Source organism: Pleurodeles waltl, chromosome 5, assembly GCF_031143425.1.
Source record: "Pleurodeles waltl isolate 20211129_DDA chromosome 5, aPleWal1.hap1.20221129, whole genome shotgun sequence".
In the NCBI taxonomy this organism is placed as follows: Eukaryota; Metazoa; Chordata; class Amphibia; order Caudata; family Salamandridae; genus Pleurodeles; species Pleurodeles waltl.
This window is the reverse complement of record NC_090444.1, coordinates 1,473,219,705-1,473,243,291: the sequence shown is the minus strand read 5'-3', so window position 1 is coordinate 1,473,243,291 and position 23,587 is coordinate 1,473,219,705.

Below are 23,587 nucleotides of genomic sequence, written 5' to 3'. Positions count from 1 at the left end.
GACAGCAGGGCAGAAGAAAAGGGGAAGGCAGAAGAGGAAGAGTCCAGCAGAATAAAAAAGAAAAAAGAAATAACAAATAAAAAATAAATGCTGGTACCGGTGGGGTTGCCACAGGACCGGGTTGAAAGAGAGACCCCAAATGCAGGAATGACCAGGATAAAAACTTACCACTCCAAAGGGAATACCCGGTGAGAGTACCTACTTGCCGGTGCCAGACCGCTCTGATGTCGAGTGGAGGGAGGGCCCGGTATTTAAGGTAGTATTGGAGGTGGAAGAGCCAATGCATGCTGTGCCGGCAAGTTCCGGCGTTCATAATACGTTTTTGTGGCAATCCTAGAAGTTTGGGTATGTCAGGAGCGCCATTAGGCTGATGCGCTGTAAGTTAAGGGCGCGTCTGAGAGCCTGGAGTAATCAGGGTGTGGTCGCTCCGATCGCGTCCCAAGTCTGAGACGCGACCGGGCGCATGGGGATGACGCGCCGCAGGGTATGCGGCGCGCGTCCCTTGTTCCACGGGACTCTGGGAAACCGAGTCCCGTGGCGCGCATCAGCTGCGTCCTGTGGTAAGGACGCAGTGATGCGCTGAAGAAACGGCGCGCCGCGTGATATGCGGCGCGCACTCAGGTTACCCGGGAGATTACGTTCCGTGGGAGCCAGAGCAGGAAAAAAAGGAAAAAGAAGAGCGGAAATAATAAAGAGCGAGGAGGCGGAAGGGGGGGCACGAGGTGCACAGAGCTGAAAGGAAGGAAAAAGAACAAAAGAAGAGAGGAAAAAAGGGAAGAGAAAAGACAGAAAGGAGGGGAAAAGCCAAGGGAGGAGGAGGAGAGGAACAATGAAGGAAGGAAAGGAGAAGGGGGGGTTGTTTCGGGGGGGGGAAATAAATAAAAATAACAGGGAAGGAAGGAAACAACGGGAGGGAGGAGGGGAATGTGAAAAAGGAGGAGACAAGTAAAAGAAAAAAGAAGAAAAAAGAGAAGAAAAAAAGGGGGAAAAGAAAAAAGGAGGAAAAAGAAAAGAAAAAAAGAAAGAAGAAAAGAAAAAAAGAAAAAAAGAGAGGGAAGAAAGTGACAATAGGAAGATGTCTCAAAAGAAGGGTTTTTTTCAAAACCGGGGACAGCCAGAGGTCGTCTGCTCAGCAAACGGAATTACACAGGGAGGATTGACCAGCGGAAGAGATGGTAATCATGCTGGATAATGTTAGGATCTATATATGGTAGATATATATATATTGTGATATGGCCATTAGCCTAAGGTGGACCACTGGATATTGTCATTCAGTCCAAAAGTGTCGGTATGCAGTCTCCATTCCCATCTCTGTTCGTACAATAAAAGCTTCTGTTTTACATTAGTCGCTGTAGGTTTAAGTTTATCTAGTACCACCCATTTCATATGGTCGGGATGGTGATTGTTGGTGACGTAATGCTCTGTCAGTCTCGTGGCATCTCTTTTGCAGCGAATGGTGCTTCTGTGTTCGCAGATGCGTGTGCCTACTCTTCTTGTTGTCATCCTAATATATTTCAAACTGCAGGGGCAGGTGATCATATAGACAACATTCTTGCTGTTGCAGCTGGTCATCTGTCTTAGTTCCCACGGTGTTTGTAGGCCCAAATCCACTGTAAGGGTTTTCTTGGTGAATGCACACATGCTACAGTTGCCCGATGGGAAGTGTCCTTTTGGTAGTGGTAGATCCCACAGTGTTCCTTGTCTGTTCCCAGCGGGACTAACCCGTGGGCGGGTGTGGACGATCATATCTCGGATGCTCTTGGCCTTTCTATAGGCATTCATAGGTAACTGAAAGGGAAGTCCACCAGAAGTAAGAATTTTCCAATCATCATTTATTATCTTTTTGATAGTATTGGATGCTGGATTGAAAGTGGTCACACAAATTAGTGTGTCTTCCTTGTTGGTTCTGGTGGTGGGTTGCAGTAATGTTTCTCTAGGGCTGACGCAAGCACGTTTATCGGCTCTCCTCAAGAGGTATTCTGGGTATCCTCTTGCTCGGAGTTTGTTAGTGAGCTGATGAGCATGTCTTTTGTAGTATGTAAGTTCTGTACAGTTCCGCCGAAGGCGGAGGTACTGTCCCACTGGTAGGTTCTCTCTAAGGGAACGTGGGTGGAAACTTTGAAATTGCAGAAGGTTATTTCTATCAGTTGGTTTGTAATAAACCTCCGTTATGAGGAAGCCATTCCTTTCAGTTATTAGAAGGTCAAGAAAAGAAATGGCCGGGTCTCCCAAAGTAGCTGTGAATCTTAAAAAAGGGTTCAAGGCATTTAACCATGTGACAAAGGTGGTAGCTTCCTCCTTCTTGCCTTTCCAGATAATGAGGATATCATCAATATATCTTTTCCATATTTTTATGTTGTTGAAGCAATGATTGTCTTCTGTGAGCACCATTTCTTTTTCAAAATGATCCACATATAAGCATGCCAAACTCAGTGCGAATGTACTCCCCATTGAGGTACCCTGGATCTGTAGGAAGAAGTTTTTATCAAATTCAAAAGAATTTCTGGTCAGGGCCAAATGGGCCAGATCTAGGACGAATTCTGGTGGAGTAATGTAATTCCAGTCACTATTGTTCAGAAGATCGCTGATCACTTCTAGAGTTGCCTCCTGTGGGATGTTGGTATACAGTGACTCCACATCCAGAGTCATCAGTTGTTCCTTATCCTTGTCAAACTCGAGATTGCTTAGTAGTGCAAGGACATCTTTGGTGTCTTTTAGATAGGTAGGAATCCGTTTCACAAATGGTTGGAGGAACCAGTCGCAAAATTGAGACAGTGGTTCCAAAATGGAGCCAATCCCAGATACAATTGGTCTCCCTGGGGGTGGGTGTTTATTCTTATGGATCTTAGGTAAGATGTAGAAATCGGGTATTTTAGGGTTGGTTTGGATGAGGAAGGTTGCCTCATGCTGTGTAATCCAGCCATTGTCAACACCTTTACTAACTAGAAAGGTTATTTCTTCCTTGATGTCTGTTGTAGGATCTTTTGACAGTTTCCTATAGTGATGGTTATTGCCTAATAAGCGTAAGCATTCTTCATTATACATAGTCGTCGGCATTATCACTATTGCCCCACCTTTATCAGCTGGTTTTACAATGATTGAGGGGTCATTACTTAAGTCATTGAGGGCTTTTAGTTCTTGGGTGCTGATGTTATGGAAGACCTCCCTCTGATTATTTTGCAGGTCATCGATTCTCCTGCTTACCGATTTCTCGAAAGCCAGTACTTCGGGTGGCATTTGTTGGAAGGTAGGAGTGAACGTGGATTTGGGACGCAGCCCTGTATTCTTTTCCTGTCCAACATTGGGTTCGGGGTTCTCGAGGAAGAAGGTTTTTAGCCTGATTTTACGGAATAAATCACCCAGTTCAATCCTTAGTTTGAAAATGTCAAGTTTGGGAGTGGGAACAAAGTCCAAGCCTTTCTCTAAAGCTTGAAGCTCACTTTCATTCAATATCTTAGTACTTAGGTTGACAACCGTTGTTGATCTCTTATTTATGCTCTGCTTGTGCTGGGGGTCTCGTTGTCTGTTGGTCCCTCCTTTAGATTCCAACTTACTCCCTTTTTCCTTCCCCTTCCTCGTCCGGGGCCTCTCCCAAAAAAAGGAACATTTGGGTAGGACCAGGTCGCCGGTGGTTGGGGGTAGATCGGGGCTTGGAATTGGTTGTGTGGCCCATAGGGAGAGGGCCAGGTCCAGGGCGGCATATTAAGTAAGGGGGGCGGGGGGCCTGTGTATGGAGCAGGCCAATTATTCCATGGGTTGCCCCTCCGGCCACGCCTCAGGCGTGAGGATTGTGTCCGACCATTGTCGGATTCGGAGCTGAAGTAGCCCCCGGAAAATCTATCAGAGGGTAGAGAGGGCTGAGCTATAAAGTCTTCCTTAGAGTAGGGGTGTACTTTTTCTAGTGAGAACCTTTCTAGGTCTTTTTGAAATTTCACAATTTTGCGTTGAGTCAGGTAGTCTTTAAATTCACTGATTGTTTTGTTTGTTTTCTCTAGTTTCTTTTTAAAAGCAGCAGTTGGCTTTTGGTTTAGACGGGGGACTTTGGTTTCTTTTTAGTTTTTGGGGCCAGCTCCTTCACTTTGCGCTTGGAAGGGGTACCTTGGATTTGGGAGGTTTTTTTTTTTTTTTTCAGGGGGAGGGGCATGGGCAACTCCAGTGGCATTGGAGGACTGGAAGGTGGAAGGGCTGGGCTCAGGGAGGGACACAGGGCGATTTGGGAACCGCCAGAAGACCGTACCGCGGTCAAATGACCGCGGCGGTCATTCTGACTTTCCCGCTGGGCCGGCGGGCGACCGCCAGAAGGCCGCCCGCCGGCCCAGCGGGAAAGCCCCTTCAACTATGAAGCCGGCTCCGAATGGAGCTGGCGGAGTTGAAGGGGTGCGACGGGTGCAGCGGGTTTCAGTGTTTCAGTGCAAAGCAGACACTGAAAATCTTTGTGGGGCCCTGTTAGGGGGCCCCTGCACTGCCCATGCCAGTGGCATGGGCAGTGCAGGGGCCCCCAGGGGCCCCACGACACCCGTTCCCACCATCCTGTTTCTGGCGGTATTTACCGCCAGGACCAGGATGGTGGGAAGGGGGTCGGAATCCCCATGGCGGTGCTGCAAGCAGCGCCGCCATGGCGGATTCCTTGGGCCTGGGGTAAACCGGCGGGAAACAGCTGGTTGCCCTTTTCTGACCGCGGCTTTACCGCCGCGGTCAGAATGGCCCTGGAAGCACCGCCAGCCTGTTGGCGGTGCTGCCGCGGTCCCCGGCCCTGGCGGTCATGGACCGCCAGGGTCGGAATGACCCCCTTAATCTCCTGGGGAACCTGAGTGCGCGCCGCGTATCACGCGGCACGCCGTTTCTTCAGCGCATCACTGCGTCCTTACCACAGGACGCGGCTGATGCGCGCCACGGGACTCGGTTTCCCAGAGTCCCGTGGAACCAGGGATGCGTGCCGCGTACCCCGCGGCGCGTCATCCCCATGCGCCCGGTCGCGTCTCAGACTTGGGACGCGATCGGAGCGACCACACCCTGATTACTCCAGCCTCTTAGACGCGCCCTTAACTTACAGCGCGTCAGCCTAATGGCGCTCCTGACATACCCGAACTTCCAGGATTGACACAAAAACGAATTATGAACGCCGGAACTTGCCGGCCCAGCATGCATTGGCTCTTTCATCTCCAATACTACCTTAAATACTGGGCCCTCCCTCCACTCGACATCAGAGCGGTCTGGCACCGGCATGTAGGTACTCTCACCGGGTATTCCCTTTGGAGTGGTAAGTTTTGATTCTGGTCATTCCTGCATTTGGGGTCTCTCTTTCACCCCGGTCCTGTGGCAACCCCACCGGATACCAGCATTTTTTTTTTTTTTTTTATTTTTTTTTTTTTTTTTATTCTGCTGGACTCTTCCTCTTCTGCCTTCCCCTTTTCTTCTGCCCTGCTGTCTTTCTCTCTTTTCCTTTTTTTTCCCCTCGTTTCTCCTACTTTCCTTTTCTTTCTTTCCCTCTCCTACTTGGACCTGATTATCCTTGGCATCTCTCCCCTTTCCGCCCCCCCTCAAGAGTGTGACTACAAGGGAAAACCCTACCTCTGGCGTTACCCAGACCAGAGGCCATTCGCCCCTATTTCCGGGGTAAGTCATCACTGCATGTGTGTTTGAGTGTTTTTTTTCACTTTTTTTCGTGTATATTACCACCATATTTTGCTGTGTTGTGTCCAGTGGTGTACCACCCTTCACCTTTTTATAATCTGCAGTTTATCTATTATACCTTACAGACCTACCGTACCATGAACCACCTGTTCAGGTAGGCTTTTAGATTTCACTTAGCGAGCACACCCCTTAGCAGTAGTGCTCCGGGATCCTGGACCCTGACGAATGCCCCTGACCTTCCAGCACATCGAGAGGGCAGAAACATGTTGGTCATACATATACTTTTTTAGACTCTAAGAGACATTAATCTCTAGTGAGCCTTCTCTCTCCCCCTATTTTAACCTTACCAACATGCACCTCCATTAAAGTTTAATTAATTGATATAGGTGACATGTATGGTAATTTTATTCTCACCCCATCTGGATCCCTGTTATTTATCCAGTAAGTTTAATTTCAGCACTCCCTCTTGTTCTTTTAACAAAGAGGTTGAGTCCGCCCAAGTAGTATCATCTTACTTGGGTGGGGCTAGGTGGTCAAATGATGAAGCAAGACACTATTATGTGTGTGAGACCACCTAGTCCGTATAGGACCTCCCCCCCCACTATTCAACACAGCCATCCGTTCTAGAGACACTCTCCACACACGCTCTCATCCCATCACGAACCCCGACCCAACCGGTACTGACAATTGAGGGAACACTGGTCCAACTCCACCCTCAACCCCAACTATCCCACACCTTTAGTGGTTACATCCACTTCTGTAATATACAGTTTGCAGTGCCCTGTGAGTTGTACTATGTAGGGAGCACCATTTACAGTGTGAAAAAAGCAGATATTGTGACACATGAGGGACACTTACAAAAATGATCCACAATATCCTGTTGCACACCACTTTCATGACAAACACTGTGGTGATAGAAGAAGGTAACCATTTTTCGCCATTGAGCAGATAACCTCTAACATAAGAGATGGCAATCGTGTTCAGCAGCTCAGGAGACATGAATCCAGATCCATTATTGATCTTGACACTAAGCATCCTAATGGTTTGAGCTCTGAAGAATTCAAAGTACACTTAGGGGGTCATTCCGCCCCTGGCGGTCCAAGACCGCCAGGGCCGGGGACCAATGAAGCACCGCCAACAGGCTGGCGGTGCTTCCCAGCCCATTCTGACTGTGGCGGTAAAGCCATGGTCAGAAAAGGGAATTCGGCGGTTTCCCGCCGGATTTCCCCTGCATGGGCTGAATCTCCATGGCTGCGCTGCAAGCAGCGCCGCCATGGAGATTCAGACCCCCTTCCCGCCACCCTGTTTCTGGCGGTTTTTACTGGCATGGGCAGTGCAGGGGCCCCCTAACAGGGCCCCATAAAGGTTTTCACTGTCTGCATTGCAGACAGTGAAAATCGTGACGGGTGCAACTGCACCCATCGCACCCCTGCAACTCCGCCGGCTTCATTTGGAGCCGGCTTCATTGTTGCAGGGCCTTTCCCGCTGGGCCGGCGGGCGCTCCTTTGGCGGGCGCCCGCCGGCCCAGCGGGAAAGACAGAATGGCCACGGCGGTCTTTTAACCGCGGAGCGGTCTTTCGGTGGCCTGATTTTGGCGGGTGGCGCCCGCCGCCCGCCAAAGTCAGAATGAGGGCCTTAGAGTTATGTAATAATTGAAATATCAGTGTGTCTCCCTTTACAAGTCTTGTCTCTGATGTTCCAGTTTGAATTCGTTTTAATTGATTTTATATTTCTCTTATTTCTAGGAAGAAAAGAAAGATGCTGGAGGCTGTTAAATCCTTTGGTTTCCCCTCCCCTTCTCTTCCTTGGCACTTTGGTGATGTGTGGCACTTATTTTTTCACATGTAGATGTGTAGGGTGACGTGAAGTTTGTATGTCATTAATGCGATGTGTTATTTGCTTTAATCATGAACTTTTTATTTCCTTGATGCATCTTGTCATTTGTTCATTGTGTGCATATCAATATGCACATCTGAAATTATTTGCATGTTCTCATTTCATTTCGAACAAACAATTTAGCAAGCAGTGGAGCAAATCACATGACCCCTTTTTAAAATATAATGTTAAGTGGAGCGCTGCTTACCTGTAACATGATAGGCCTTATGTCTAGGTTGGAAGGTCTCATTAAGCACAATATTAATAATGTGTGGGGATAACATCACACACATAATGTATGATCTGAGAGCCTGGATAGTTTTAACATAAGGTTGATGAGATATTCTTGGGGTCTAAGAGCTGTACACTTTGACAGTTTGATTACTGTTATTAATTAATATCCTGGATATAGTTTTGAATACCAAACTCGTGCAATTTGAATCTGTACTCAGGATTAGCTATTTGCAAGAACTTCATTAACAATGGTGAAACCAGAGTTTGAAAAACAAGTGATTTTCATGCTTATATTTTACAGTTCAATGTGGTGTTGTCCGCATCTTTAGTGGTTTTTTCACTCTCAGAGTATGTCAGTTTTTTATGTTTGGGAATTTAGTTTTCTTTTAAGGGATGGTATTCACAAATGTGTCAGGTGATAAAGACTGCTGTGCAGCCGAAACACGTTTGTTTTTTCCAGCAAAGTACAAGTAACTCTGCATCCTATGACCCATGGTGATCGTTTACTTGAAGAATTTGTTGGGATTGGATGTTGGTCAGGAAGCTCGCTCCGCCGTTCCGGTCACTCTGCTCTTCATGGCATGGGATCCGATTTGGAGAAGTCTATCTATCTATCTATCTATCTATCTATCTATCTATCTATCTATCTATCTATCTATCTATCTATCTATCTATCTATCTCTCTCTCTCTCTTTATATATATATATATATATATATATATATATATATATATATATATATAGTATTAAATCACCATTGACTCGCATCCATGGCACAGTAACCCTTCACAAGCCACATAGAGATCACAGATGACGGTGGTACACTCTGGTTTGTTTCACGATTTTATTTACTTATGCAAACAGTCTTCCTTTTCCATGTCATGGCATATATATATGTATATATGCTATATCCTTCTCCGCATATATATGGATATATGCTATATCCTTTTCCAAATTGGAACCTGTGTATATATGTTACCTAGTGGCGGTTGCCACTAGGTAGTTACAGTTAGGACCATGTTTCCATCAAAAAAGCATTTTCGTCTTGCCTATATCTCTGGCACCATTTAACAAATTTTCAGTAAATGTTCCCAAACAAGTGCCCGAATGATTCTTGTTGTGCACGGAAAGTTCAGGGTGATCTGTCAAGCAGTGGCCAAGAAAAAGGGGTGTAAAAAATGATGCATTTCCCATGCTAATTTTGAGCAAGGCTACAGCCTGAACCACGGGACGGAATTACACCAAATTTGGCAGAAAGCTAGCTTTCGGTTTGCAGATCTTGTTTTTGCATATGTGGTGTAAATCCGTCCAGTAGTTTAGGCGATATTAAAGGGAAATTACATTTGTATATTTCTGTCCACAATGACTTTGCGAAGATTAGGAACTCGTGCAGGGCAAATGCACAGTTCTGATTGATTGCCAAAACTTCAACCAGGAAGTGTGAACAGCCATCTTGAGACAAGGCTTCATCCAAATCCCACAAACATATTTAAAAAAAGACAAAGGGCCAGGGTAGAATCACCCTGACCTCTTGGCTCTGGTGCTAGGGTCCCAGAGGGAACACCTAGGACTTCAAAAATACTTTAAAAAATATATTTTTGCTGGGATTTTGTGATGACGTCAACAAATCATTGGATTTTTTTTTTAAACATGCATGGGCTCCAGCACATGTTTTTCAGAAGCACTTCTAAAATTGTGTACGGGGAGCAGAGTGTACCCCCCTAGCCCCGGGTACCACCACCTCCCTGGGGAATTTGTGTAATTGTGTGTGGGGGCCATGCTGCCCCCCTCCAACACCAGGGTCCACCACCTCACTGGGGCATTTGTGTGATTGTGTGGTGCTCCCCTGCAGGCTGCGGGACCATCACCTTCCTGGGGCATTGTCAAAATTGAGTGCGAGAGGCTGTGCAGCCCCCCACAGCCTCAGAGACAGCAACCTCTCCTTTTAGGCTGGGCCCCTGGGAATGGGGTCACCAGGGCCCAAGATCGGCCTGGGGAGGTGGACTGTGTAGCCCCCAAAAGCTTAAATGTTAAGGCTGGACCCAGGGGGATGTAATCCCCAGGACCAAATTCAGCCTGGGGGTGGCCACAAGGACCCTCTCCCCCCAAAAAATCAATAATTGTGCTTGGCCCCAGGGGATGGGGTCCTCTGGCCTGAAATCAGCCTGGGGAGGGGAGCCGTGTGGGGTTGGGTTGTTATAGGGGTTGACCGCAGGATCTGGCCACATGTCAGGGTCTGCTGCTAATCCCCACTGTGCACGGCCAAATGCCTTGGGCTGCGCAGTACAGGGTTGGGTGGTTGTAGGGGGTGGTTTTAGGGCCTGGAGGCAGGTGAGGTCCTGCGGCCAACCCCTGCTGTGCACAACCAAAGGCTGTGTGCAGCGTGTGCCTGGGTTGTTATAGGGGTTAGCTGCATGGACAGGCCCTACGGCCAACCTCCACTGCATGGGTTTGGGTTGTAATAGGGTTTGGCCACAGGGCCTGGCCACAGGCTGTGTGTGGTGGTGGTCAGTAATGTCACTGACCATGTCATGACTGATGTAATATGAGAGGTCTTAAGCAGTGCATTACAGGAGTGCAAGTTATTGGTTTTGTACGAGTAAATTCAGAATGCAACTATAATGTCCCTGTTACCTTTGTTTTTTCAGTGAATTTCTAAGTTTTTTAAATTCCATTTCTGAACTATAACGACCTTGTAAACTTTTATTTTTTCAGTGAATTTAAATTTTTTTTCCTACACATCATAAACACACAATGTCTTCTCAGAGCCAATACCTTAAACAGACAAAAATGAATATATTTTTCTAACTACTAATTTTCTTTAATGTCCTACAGATTCACAGAAACCAAAAACAACAAAAAACTATTTCTAACAACCTGTACACATTTTTTTCAATGTGCCATATTAACTTACATTTATTTTCTAATAGTACTCGTACCCTAACTAATTTATTTGCATCAGTGCCTACATATTGGCCCCAGGACCCTTTTGTGCTGACTGTCCATCTGGACACTGGATTATACAGCATCTCTCTAGCTGTGAGATGGCTGTGACGGTGACTATCCCGCTGTGAGAGTGAATGTGATAGTGTATGTCTCCATGTGAGTGTCAGAGTGTGTTCCTGGGTGTGGGAGTGTCTATATTAGTGTGAAACTGAATATGAGACTTTCTGTCTGGGTGGGAGAGAAAGTGTGACACTGTCTCCCTAATGTGAGAGTAGGTAGGTGTAAGAGTGCCTCTCTAAATATGAGAGTGAGCATGGGAGTGTCCATGTGGGTGTGACAGTGAGTGTTAGAGTGTGTACACATGTGAGAGTAAGTGTGACAGTCAGAGTGAGTGTGAGAGTGTATGCATGGGTGTGACAGTGGTATGAGAGTGTCTGGGTGTGAAAGTAAGTGTGACAGTCTCGGTCTTGGTGTGAGAGGGAGTGTGACATTGTCTACCTCAATGTGAAAATGGGTGTAAAAGTATCTCTCTCTGAGTGTGAGGGTGAGAGTGTCTACATGGGTGTGAGAGTGTATGTGAATGTGTCTGTCTGGGTGCGAGAGTTGATGTGACAGTGGCTATCTTGCTGTGAAGGTGGGTCTGAGAATCTCTATATGGGTGTCAGAATGAGTGTCAGGGTATGTCTGGGTGTGAGTCAAAGTGTAAGAACATCTCTCTAGGTGTGAGAGTGAATGTAAGAGAGCATGAGTGTGAGAGTAAGTGTAACAGTCTGAGTCCGGATTTGGGAATGGGTGTGAGAGTGTCTCTCTGAGTGTAAGAGTGACTGTGAGAGTGTCTGTATGGCTGTGAGAGTAGGTGTGAGAATTTCTGTCTGGGTGTGAGAGGGAGTGTGACAGTGTCTACCTCAATGAGAGAGTGGGTGTAAGTGACTCTCTGAGTGTGAGAGTGAGTATGAGAGTGGCTGCATGGTGTGAAAGTGTCTGTCTGGGTGTGAGAGTGGATGCAACAGTGGCTATCTTTCTGTGAGAGTGGATCTAAGCGTCTCCGTATGGGTATCAGACTGAGGCCCTCGTTACGAGTACACCGGCCTGGCGGAGAAGACCGTCATATTATGACCATGGCGGTGTTCCCAACAGAACACAGCCAAAACACCAACAGTACCGCCATTGCGGACGGACAGCCTTGGACGGCGGCAAGCATCTCCAGGCCGGCGGGGACCATGTTACTGCCAAGCATATTACGAGGTTGCACACAGCCAGGATTTCTGGGACACTGGGACCACCACCAAAATCCTAGTGGAAATGAACAGAATTAAAGGAGACACTCACCTTCAGGAACACAGACACGTCGGGAGCCGCCATGGAACCTGAACTTGAAGTCTTCCCCTACTCCTGATGGCACTAGAACTCCTGAACCTGTGACAAAGACAACAACCATAAGTACACCCATCTAGCACACACTGGAGGGAAGGCCATTAGTACACATGCAGACACAGCACACCCAGCTGGAACGGCTAGGGATGGCTACACACACATGCAAACACTGCTACCAACATACACACCAACATACACACAAACTATACACACCACGGCCAACTTACACATGCCATACACACACCTCCCCACACACATCACCGCCACAGTCTAACACAATCATACACCACCAAGTCACAAAACAATATCACAACCACAACCACACAAACGCATTGGCAAGGAAGAGCACTGCATACCTCCACATGACAACACATACTGACAGCAACATGTAACAACCACACACAACCAAACAATACCAAAACACTGCCTTCAACGTGATAGATGTCACTCCCTGTCCATACAACACACAACGCACATGACATATCCAACACCACACACACGGATGCACACACAACAATCCCACAACACAGTCACAACACACGGATGCACACACAACAATCACACAACACAGTCACAACACATCACACCAAGTATAATGCACAAGTTTGCTACACAACTCATGCTGCAACACAATCACATCACATACACATAACACACAGAAACCAAATAGCACAATTATAACACATCCATGTTGAAGGAAAGGCAGGACTAGTATGTAAACCTTACAACCAATATGCAGTTTGCCCGTATATATTATGCAGAAATACAAATCTGCTAAACTATATACAAAACAGGCCAACTGGCCAGTCAAATATATCCATGTGCCCCAAGCACATATGGAAATTGACATTGTCCCAACTTGATTCCTGATTGCAAAGTGGCCTCCACATGGCAGGGGCATCAAAGGGGCAGGCAGGCAGAGGTGAGGGTTATGGCTTAGGAGGGGGTCCTTGGGCTTGGATTTTGGTTTAGACGGGGGACTTTGGTTTCTTTTTAGTTTTTGGGGCCAGCTCCTTCACTTTGCGCTTGGAAGGGGTACCTTGGATTTGGGAGGGGTTTTATTTTTTTTCAGGGGGAGGGGCATGGGCAACTCCAGAAGTGGCATTGGAGGACTGGGAGGTGGAAGGGCTGGGCTCAGGGAGGGACACAGGGTGATTTGGGAAACCACAGGGTGGGAGGGTTGTAGGGAAGAGGGAAAACTCAAACAGGAATCTTTTCTTAGGAACACAAAGGCGGTCATGGGAAAAGCATTTGGGAGTGGAGGGAGAGGGAGTGGCTGTGAGGTGTGTTCTTGTAGGTGTCTTGGGTGCAGGTGCATGGGTTGAAGGCATATGTGTGCTGGGTGTCTGTTAGGTGGGTGAGTGCCGGCATACAGGTGTTTTGGGAGAAAGAGGGATGAGGTGCAGGGAGTTGCCATGGTGGATGGGTGACTATCTGTTGGGGTGGTGCCTGCAGGTAAGGTGGATGTGCTGCATGTGGAGGTGTTGGTAGTTGTGGTGAATGCGCATGTAGTGAATGGGGTGGATGTATTCTGGTCTGGATGTGTGGTGAATGTGGGTATGATGGGACTTGTGGCTGGACCAGGGAGTGTTGGTGCTGTGGCAGCATGTGTGAGTGGTGTAGTGTCTATAAAGGAGGGGGTGGTGTGGGGGTCAGTGTAGGGAGTGGATGTTGTTGTGTGTGCAGGTGGGTGTTGTCTGTGAGCATGACAGTGGTGGGTCTTGTGGAGCTTGGGTTTGCCCCTGCAAGCTGTGTCTGTTGAGGTGGATGAATGGCGGTCTGACTGTGTGCTTAGGATGGGTCTTGTGAGAGGTGTATGGGATTGGGCTGAGGTAGCTGGAGGGGGAACCGTAGACAAAGGGACACTGGCTGCCATCAGTGAGGAGGCTAGACAAGGCATGTGAGTGCCTTCCAGGTAAGAATTGCTCTGCTGCTCCTGAGCTGCCAGTCCCTGGATGGTATTCACAATGGTTGTCTGACCCACAGAGATGGACCTCAGGAGGTCAATAGCCCCCTCACTGAGGGTAGCAGGGCTGACTGGGGCAGGGGCAGAGGTGACTGCGGTGAAGGAGACATCTACCCTCCTGGATGAGAGGGCACGGGCAACTGGGTGGGGAGCAACAGGGAGGGTAGTGTTGGTAAGGGGTGTGGTAGACAAGGATGGTGCTGGGCTGGTCCCAAATGGGTCTACCACAGCCAGGGCGCATCCACCAGAGGAGGAATCCGAAGATGATGTAGATAATTCAGTCTCCCCTGTGTCACTCCCCTCGTCCTCCATCCCACTGGTCCCCTCGGCTCCTCTGATATCAGCTGGGGTCCCGTGGGCTGCTGCTTCCCCACTCACCAGTGCCCCTTCTCCTTTGCCTGATGATGCTAATGCACACAAAGACAGAAGAGGAGAGGGAGGGAGGGAGAGAAAGATATGGTGCAAAAGGGTCAATATCTACCTACCATTTACACAGATCAACATGTACCTCTCTTCCGACATATTATGGCAGGCCATGCCATGACAATGACATGCCATTCCTACAAAAACACATTGGGTAAATCAAGATGCAATGCTAAAAAACCTGATATAATGGGAACATTTTGACTGTGAATTGGGCAAGGCTGACACACTGCATAGCAGCATTGTAATTTCCAAGGAGATGTCATGCATGACATGTAAACATTATGATTAGACTCCAGGGACCTCCCAGGGGACCGACCACATCTAGTATCAAACCATTGTTGGAAAGGCAAGTCCACAGAACGATAGCTTCAAAATAAATATCACTGTGCTATTTGCCCACATGAATTCACATGTAAAAGAATGCCATGGTTGTTTCCCTACACATTTTCTATACTCATAATTCAACATATGTCAGCATGGTAGGCTACCATGCCCAAAGTCCTGTCCCATTGAGGAAATACATGTAATGGATCACTGATGCCACCCCCACAATCAGTCCATGCCAGTGACTGTACAAAATAGAGATTGCCTCAGTCATTGTGGGAGACAAATACTGATGTGATAGCACTTACACCTCAGGTACACTGATGCAGATGGAAGAAGCTGGTATGATAGAATGTGTAGGGAGTCCACACTCATCCAACCATTGACTATGTCACTGATAGCATTATATTGTCACTCATAATCGATTTGAGGCCTGCCAGGTTGACTCATACCTTTTGTCAATGTGCATCTACCACTAATCACATGCACATCTGCCCACACATAAGCCAGCCAATCCCAGACAAAACCTGTCATGCTTGAGGTGAGAGCCTGTACTTACTCTGTTGTGGTTGATCTGCTGCTCTCAAGCGCCTATCTGCCTCAGGTTAGGCCACTGCCAATTAGGGGGGGGTAAGGGTCCAACGGGCACCACTCCCTTGATGAGACGACATCCCCAGCTGGGCCTCCGCAGTCTTCCGGGCCCAGCGGACTGCCGGGCCCAGCGTCTCAGAACCTCCCCCCACTTTCACCAGTGGGTGCTCTGCCAGCTATGGACCCCCAGGGTCCACACTTGCTTGGCAATGGCATGCCAGATCCCATTTTTCTGATCAGCGTTGACCTGATGGGGGTGACACAGACAGAAGGAAAAAGTCTTTAAGAGTGGCACCACATCAGCAGCGGTGGACTACACACATCATACACATCACGGGCCATATTTATACTTTTTGACGCAAAACTGCGCTAACGCAGTTTTGCGCCAAAAAAATTAGCGCCGGCTAACGCCATTCTGAAGCGCCATGCGGGCGGCGTATTTATTCAATGACGTTAGCCGGCGTTAGCCGCCGGCGCTGTCTGGTGTGCGTTAAAAAAACGACGTACACCAGGCAGCGCCGGCGTAGGGGGAAAATGGCGTATGGGCGTCCACAAATGGTGCAAGTCAGGCTGAGGCAAAAAAATCGCCTCAACCCGATTTGCGCCATTTTTTTACGACGCCTAACCTCCATTGAAATGACTCCTGTCTTAGCAAAGACAGGAGTCATGCCCCCTTGCCCAATGGCCATGCCCAGGGGACTTCTGTTCCCTGGGCATGGTCATTGGGCATAGTGGCATGTAGGGGGGCACAAATCAGGCCCCCCTATGCCACAAAAAAAATAAAAAATAAAATACTTACCTGAACTTACCTTAATGTCCCTGGGGTGGGTCCCTCCATCCTTGGGTGTCCTCCTGGGGTGGGCAAGGGTGGCAGGGGGTGTCCCTGGGGGCAGGGGAGGGCACCTCTGGGCTCATTCTGAGCCCACAGGTCCCTTAACGCCTGCCCTGACCCAGGCGCTAAAATCCGGCGCTAATGTGGGTTTTTTAGACCCGCACACTCCCGGGCGTCATTTTTGCCCGGAAGTATAAATACGACGCATATGCATCGGAGTCATTTTTTAAGACGGGAACGCCTACCTTGCATATCATTAACGCAAGGAAGGTGTTCACGCAAAAAAATGACGCTAACTCCATGAACTTTGGCGCTAGACGCATCTAACGCCAAAGTATAAATATGGAGTTAGTTTTGCGTCGAATTTGCGTCGAAAAAAACGACGCAAATTCGGCGCAAACGGAGTATAAATATGCCCCCACATGTCCACACTAACGTGTCTACAAGTCACAATCGCACTTATTTTATGCCCCCTGCAACAACTCCCAGTGCCTCACCCACATACCCATCAGACAGGGCAATGAAAGTCAGCTCATCTGCTCCACAGGTGCCCCTTACAGGTGTCCATACTCAGGTAGGACCCAGTCCACAATTTTCTCTAAATTCGCCTGAGTGAAGGCTGGGACCCTATCACCTTGCAGGATGTGGCATGATGGCTCCTAGAGACAGTGCACAGCAGCTCACGTAGAGGAGGTCCTGCTTGCATGAGTGTGAGGAGTCAAGTGAGTTAGGTGGCAGAAAATGTCGTCTCGGCTGCTGCGTACATGACCATCACTGCCGGAGGTGATCATCATTGGCCCCAGTCTCCCATTGGCAACAACGTTATCCAATGAGGAGTTGCAGGGCGGGTGAGACCGCCTACTGCCATGACAACATACGCCGGGGTAATTAGGTCATTTCTATCTGTCCTGTGCATGCAGAACAGGCGGCTGCCATTTTAGACACATTTCCTGGCTTGTGGAGCAAAAAGAAGTGTCTCATGCCAACCTTTTGTTCATCAAGCAGAGTTGCCCTATGTTTTGCCCTCATGACTGGCCCCCTACATGTGCCATAAATGGCACAGTGGACTCAGATGTGCGGCTGTGGATTCCAGTAAATGTGCAGCTACTTGATGCCTCATTGGCAGGTAACCATATTTGGCAAGTGAAATTGTTCCATACATGTTCCATACGGGGTAAATAGGCTGCTGCAACATAGAACATTACACATGGTTTGTGTGTGACATGCTGTTGATCTGGGGCTGCAATGGGCAGCCAGGATGGCATACACAGTCCGCCAATATGCCCTACTGATATGTGTAAACTTTACCACCATATCTACAGTGTTTTTTGTGTACTACAAGTTTAGTGTTAGCCAGCATGTTTATTTTGGACATCAATTGTACATTTTCCTCTCTATGTCCTTGGTACCGTGCAATGGTGAGAATGAGAAATGCACTGGTGTACCACCCCCTAGTCAACCTTGCTACCCTGGAGGAGAGGCACACCATACACACTATCACCTGAATCATCAGACCATCTTGAAACTGTATAATCAGTTGGAGTCGGATCTATTGCTTGCCATACACAATCCTTCTGCCATCCCACCCACAGTACAGGTTTTATCAGTGCTACACTTCCTTGCCTCAGGCTCCTTCCAGATTACAGTGGGCTTGGCAGCAGGGATGTCACAGTCCCCGTACAGCCATGTATTCAAGGATATATTGTGTGCTTTTCTGAAACACATGGATAGCTACATCAGGTTCCCCCAACGTGTGGATTTGCCCACTGTGAAGGCTAACTTCTTTGATATGGTACACAGGTCTCATGTGATAGGGGCCATAGAAGACCCACATTGCTTTGGTCTTTCCCAGAGCCAATGAAGAAGTGTACAGAAACAGTAAAATCTTTTATTCCATTAATGTCCAGGTGGTGTGTCTCGCGGACCAGTATATCTCCCAAGTTACGGCCAAGTTTCTTGGACCTGTGCATGACTCCCACATTCTGAGGAACAGCAATGTCCCACACATGATTGCACAACTACAGAGAGAGTGGGCCTGGCTAATTGGTATGTATGCATTATTATGTGTGCAGCTGTTATGTCACATGTCACCCCATTATGTCCTGCGTCTCTGCTTGTATAGTGACAGGTCCCACCTCTATGCACACAGGTGACTCTGGCTATCCTAACCTTCCCTGGCTGTTGACACCAGTGAGATATCCTACAACGGATAGGGAACACTGTTTCAAAAGGCTCATGGCAGGACAAGGCATGTAATAGAAAGGACTTTTGGGCTTCTGAAGGCCAGACCATTATTGGATGAAGAAGAGGTGTCAGCTGGACCAGTGGCTGATGATGGGGACATACGAAGTGATGATGAGGATGACGAGGAAGGTGCAGCCGACTCTAAGACTGAGCTGATCAATCAATACATCCAGTGACATTCAGGTATGTGTAATGTGTATTGTCATGTCTCTGATTCCCTATCTGCCTTCTGATATTGCTCCTCCTGTTCAGTTACATCAGTCGAGGTGTCCAATGTACATATTCCTCTGTATGGCCTGTGGTGGGAGAAAGATTGCCCACCAGGAGCTGTCTGACTCATCTCAAGTCTGACGTGTTAATATTGCAGGTTGGTAGGTTGACATCTCCTATGTACAGGCATGTGGTGTGTTCTGAGTCCTGAAAACTCCAAAGCAGATGTATTGACTACTAAGTATTTGGTAGTCTGTATCACTCCTTAACCTGGGTGTTCCCATCTCCATTCATGGACACTGGCCTTTCCTAACAGTTGTACGTGTCTTTTGTTTGCTCATATCAGCTGTGAGCTTGCGAGAAATGGCAATGTGTTTCCGGAGATTGTGAATGTGGCATGTTATACTGTTTTCCCGTGCCACTTGACAATTCACCCTGGGGCTGACTACAATGTGCTGCATATGTGTTGTGTGCGCCACCATGATCCCTATCCTGGATAGTTGGTATGGATGCATTATTGTGTGTGCAGCTGTGATGTCACATGTCATCTCATTCTGTCCTGTGTCTCTACCGGTATAGTGACAGGTCCTACTTCTATGCACACAGGTGACTCTGGCTATCCTAACCTTACCCGGCTGTTGACACCAGTGAGATATCCTACAACGGATAGGGAACACTGTTTCAATAAGGCTCACAGCAGGACAAGGCATGTAATAGAAAGGACTTTTGGGCTTCTGAAGGTCAGACCATTACTGGATGAAAAAGAGGTGTCAGCTGGACCAGTGGCTGATGATGGTGACATACAAAGTGATGATGATGATGATGGTGAAGGTGCAGCTGACTCTAAGTCTGAGCTGATCAATCAATACATCCAGTGACATTCAGGTCTGTGTAATGTGTATTGTCATGTCTCTGATTTCCTATCTGCCTTCTGATATTGCTCCTCCTGTTCAGCTCCATCAGTGGAGGTGTCCAATGTACATATTCCTCTGTATGGCCTGTCGTGGGAGAAAGATTGCCCATCAGGAGCTGTCTGACTCATCTCAAGTCTGACATGTGTTAATATTGCAGGTTGGTAGGTTGACATCTCCTATGTACAGGCATGTGGTGTGTTCTGAGTCCTGCAAACTCCAAAGCAGATGTATTGACTACTAAATATTTGGTAGTGTGTATCACTCCTTAACCTGGCTGTTCCCATCTCCATTCATGGATACCGGCCTTTCCTAACAGTTGTACGTGTCTTTTGTTGGCTCATATCAGCTGTGAGCTTGCGAGAAATGGCAATGTGTTTCCGGAGATTGTGAATGTGGCATGTTATACTGTTTTCCCATGCCACTTGACAATTCACCCTGGGGCTGACTACAATGTGTTGCATATGTGTTGTGTGTGCCACCATGATCCCTATCCTGATGGTTGTCCTGTTTTGGTCTAGTTGTAGGTCACTTTAGTGGAGCTACTCTGGTGTCTGCCTGCACTAGTGGCTCCCATGGCAAATGGATTTTGGTACATGTCTGAGGTACAGTGTAACATGCTGGTGAATCCTCCCTCTCCTGTCCATGTAACAGACTTATGGTGAATGTCGATTGACACACATTAATTTCTGGTGAACACACATTTGAACATGTTACATTAAAGACACAAATGCAGTTACTGTGTTCTATGGTGTTTATTGTGCTTCTATAGTCCAATAGGTGATGGGTGGAGGCATGGTGGATTAAGTCATCAGAGTAGGTGGCCCAGCTGTAGGTAGTACAGGTCCAGTGTCCAAGGGGCAAAGGAATAATAGAGACATGACATTGGCCAGTCAACAGGGTGTCTCAGAGGCATACAAGGGAGAATGGTCAGTGGGTTTGGTCTTGGCATCAGCTCCTGCAGGATGTCTGGATGGATGACCACGTTTGTAGGGGGGCTCCTCATCTACAAAGGGAGAGGTGCCAGTAGCCTGTGGTTCCTCAGGCAGGGCCTCCATTCCACTAGCTGCAGCAGATGTTGTTGAAGGCTCCGCTGATATGTGGATAGTGGAAGGGGCCTACTAGTGGGTGGAGGTTGCATGCAGGATGATGGTGAGTTCCTTTACCATCCCTGCAATGGAGGCCATGGTGGCATTGTGAGCCTGCCACTGCTGCATGGCATCCTGGTGGTTTTCTCTCTGCAGAATCTGGTTTTCCTGCAAGATGGTGAGTATCTGGTCCATCTTGTCCTGAAATTTCTGGTATGCTCCTAGGACTTGGGAGATGGCTTCCTGCTCTTTTAAGTGCCTGGGGGGCCCCATCCTGTGGCCCACAGCATCCCTCCCACGCACCCTGCCCCCACTGTGTCCCTGACATGGTGTGCCCACCCCCAGTTAAGCCATTACCTTCATTGTCTTGGGTGTGAGGGATTGACTCTGGTCCCTGTACTGTGGGGCACACTGCTGATTGAACAGTCCTTGGACACAGGTTTGGGGACGAGGGGTTGGCTGTGCTGTTAATGCCACAGGGTGGGGGGATCTGATGTGGGCAAGGTGAGGCTGGTAGTGGTGGACTAACCAGAAGTCCCAGATGGGCCAGGCAAGCTGTCACTGTCCAGACATCCAGAGGCGTAGACCTCACCAGAGACTTCATCCTTGGGAGGGCTGGTTGACTCAGGCATCCTCCGCATAGTGGCAGTGGAAGGGGTACCTGTGGGTGGAGTGACAGAGAGTTACATAGTGGAGATGCGATTGGTATTGACATTGTGTGATGCATACTGAGGCTTGACTTGGCAGTTATGGCAATGCCAGATGCAGCACTGTTGATATAGTTTGTGGGTCATGGATAAAGAAATGGCAACCATGTTCCGTTCCGATTTGAGGAATAAAGATTGTATTGCTGCCATTGCCATGTAGTGGTCCTCAGTCGTAACATGCAGCAGGTGTAGCAGGTGTAATAGTTTGCCATGCAGGTGTTGCACTGTGACATAGGCATTTCAGGTTGTCATGTGGCTGGGCAGGTGCATTGTGGGAGTTGTTGTGATGGTTCTTGGTTGTGGTATCCATGCACTGGGCAGTAACTGTGTGGGGATAGTGGCTGGGTAGTGGAGTGGCATGCAAGGGAGGGATTTGGTGATTGGGTGGAAGTGGAGTGGGAGATAGGGTGACTTGGGGAGTGATGGGTGGTAGGAATGTATGCTTGACTGGAGGACCTGGTGTGAGGAGAGTGTTAGTGACTTACCTGAGTCTAGTCCTCCAGTTATTCCAGTCAGGCCCCTCAGGATGCAGGATGGCCAAGACCTTATCCTCCCACAATGCACACTCTGGGGGTGGAGGTGGGGGCCCACCCCCAGTCTTGTTGATGGCAATCTCATGTCATGATGCCATGGGACATACCTTCCCCCGTACATTGTTCACCTCTTCCTTATGTCCTCCCTGGTGCATGGATGGTTGCCCACTGAGTTGACCTAGTCAATGATCCTCTGCCATAACTCAACTTTCCTGGCTATGGATGTTTCCTGGACCTGCGCTCCTAACAGTTGTGGCTCTACCCTGATGATATCATCATCCATAACCCTCAGCTCTTCGTCTGTGAAGCGTGGGTGCTTTTGACAGGACATGGTGGTTTTGTTGTGAGTGGGGGGTGTTGTGTGCAAGGGTGCAGTGTAAGGAGCTTAATGGGGTGAAGGGTGCTCGGTTGTGTGTGCTGGTTATTTTGTGGTATTTGTGTGCTGTGCTGATGTGTATATAGTGTTGTTTGTGCAGTTGTGTGAGTGAACAGTCTAAAAGTACCTATGGTGTACAAGTGAAAAATCATATGTTGTTGGTTCCTCGCTGTCTGTGTACGTCGTTTGAGTTGTAAAATATTGTGGATTGTGTGGGGGGTGTTTTATAGTGGTGTGTGCAGGTGTGTCTGGTCTGTGAATATGTGTCAGGTGTCGTGTTTTCAAACAGTCCAATATGGTGTGGCGTTTTGGTTGAGGTGTATTTTTCACCATGGCGGTTCGCACCACCAATGTTTTTCTATCATGCAATTAGTGTGTGTTTTGTAGTGGGTGAGGGTGGTGGTCTATCATGCAATGACCACTGTGCTGATTTGTAGGCTGTAATGAGGAGGGCTGAATTTAGTCAGCATGGAGGTGCGGGTGGTGGGACTGCCTATCTCTCACCCTCGATCGTCCTGGCAGTCTCGGATTTGGGGTTGTCTTTTGGCTGTGTGCTGTGTGTGGCTCGTAATACGGCAGACGGATACCGTCAACACTGGCGGTCTTTTGGCGCAACTAACCGGGCGATCTTGCCAAAAGACCGCCAGACTTGTAATGAGGGCCTGAATGTCCAAGTGTGTCTGTGGGTGTGGGACAAAGTGTAAGAACATCTCTCGGGGTTTGAGACTGAGGGGGTCATTCCGACCCTGGCGGTCCATGACCGCCATGGCGGAGGGCGGCGGAAGCACCGCCAACAGGCTGGTGGTGCTTCCTGGGCTATTCTGACCGCGGCGGTAAAGCCGCGGTCAGAAAAGGGGAACCGGCGGTTTCCCGCCGTTTTTCCCCTGGCCCAGGGAATCCACCATGGCGGTGCTGCTAGCAGCACCGCCATGGGGATTCCGACCCCCTTCCCGCCAGCCTGTTTCTGGCGGTGTCCACCGCCAGAACCAGGATGGCGGGAACGGGTGCCGTGGGGCCCCTGGGGGCCCCTGCACTGCCCATGCCACTGGCATGGGCAGTGCAGGGGCCCCCTAACAGGGCCCCACAAGGATTTTCACTGTCTGCTTTGCAGACAGTGAAAATCGCGACGGGTGCCACTGCACCCGTCGCACCCCTGCAACTCCGCCGGCTCCATTCGGAGCCGGCTTCCTTGTTGCAGGGGCTTTCTCGCTGGGCCGGCGGGCGGCCTTTTGGCGGTCGCCCGCCGGCCCAGCAGGAAAGTTGGAATGACCGCCGCGGTCTTTTGACCACGGTGCGGTCATTCGGCGGTAACCGCAT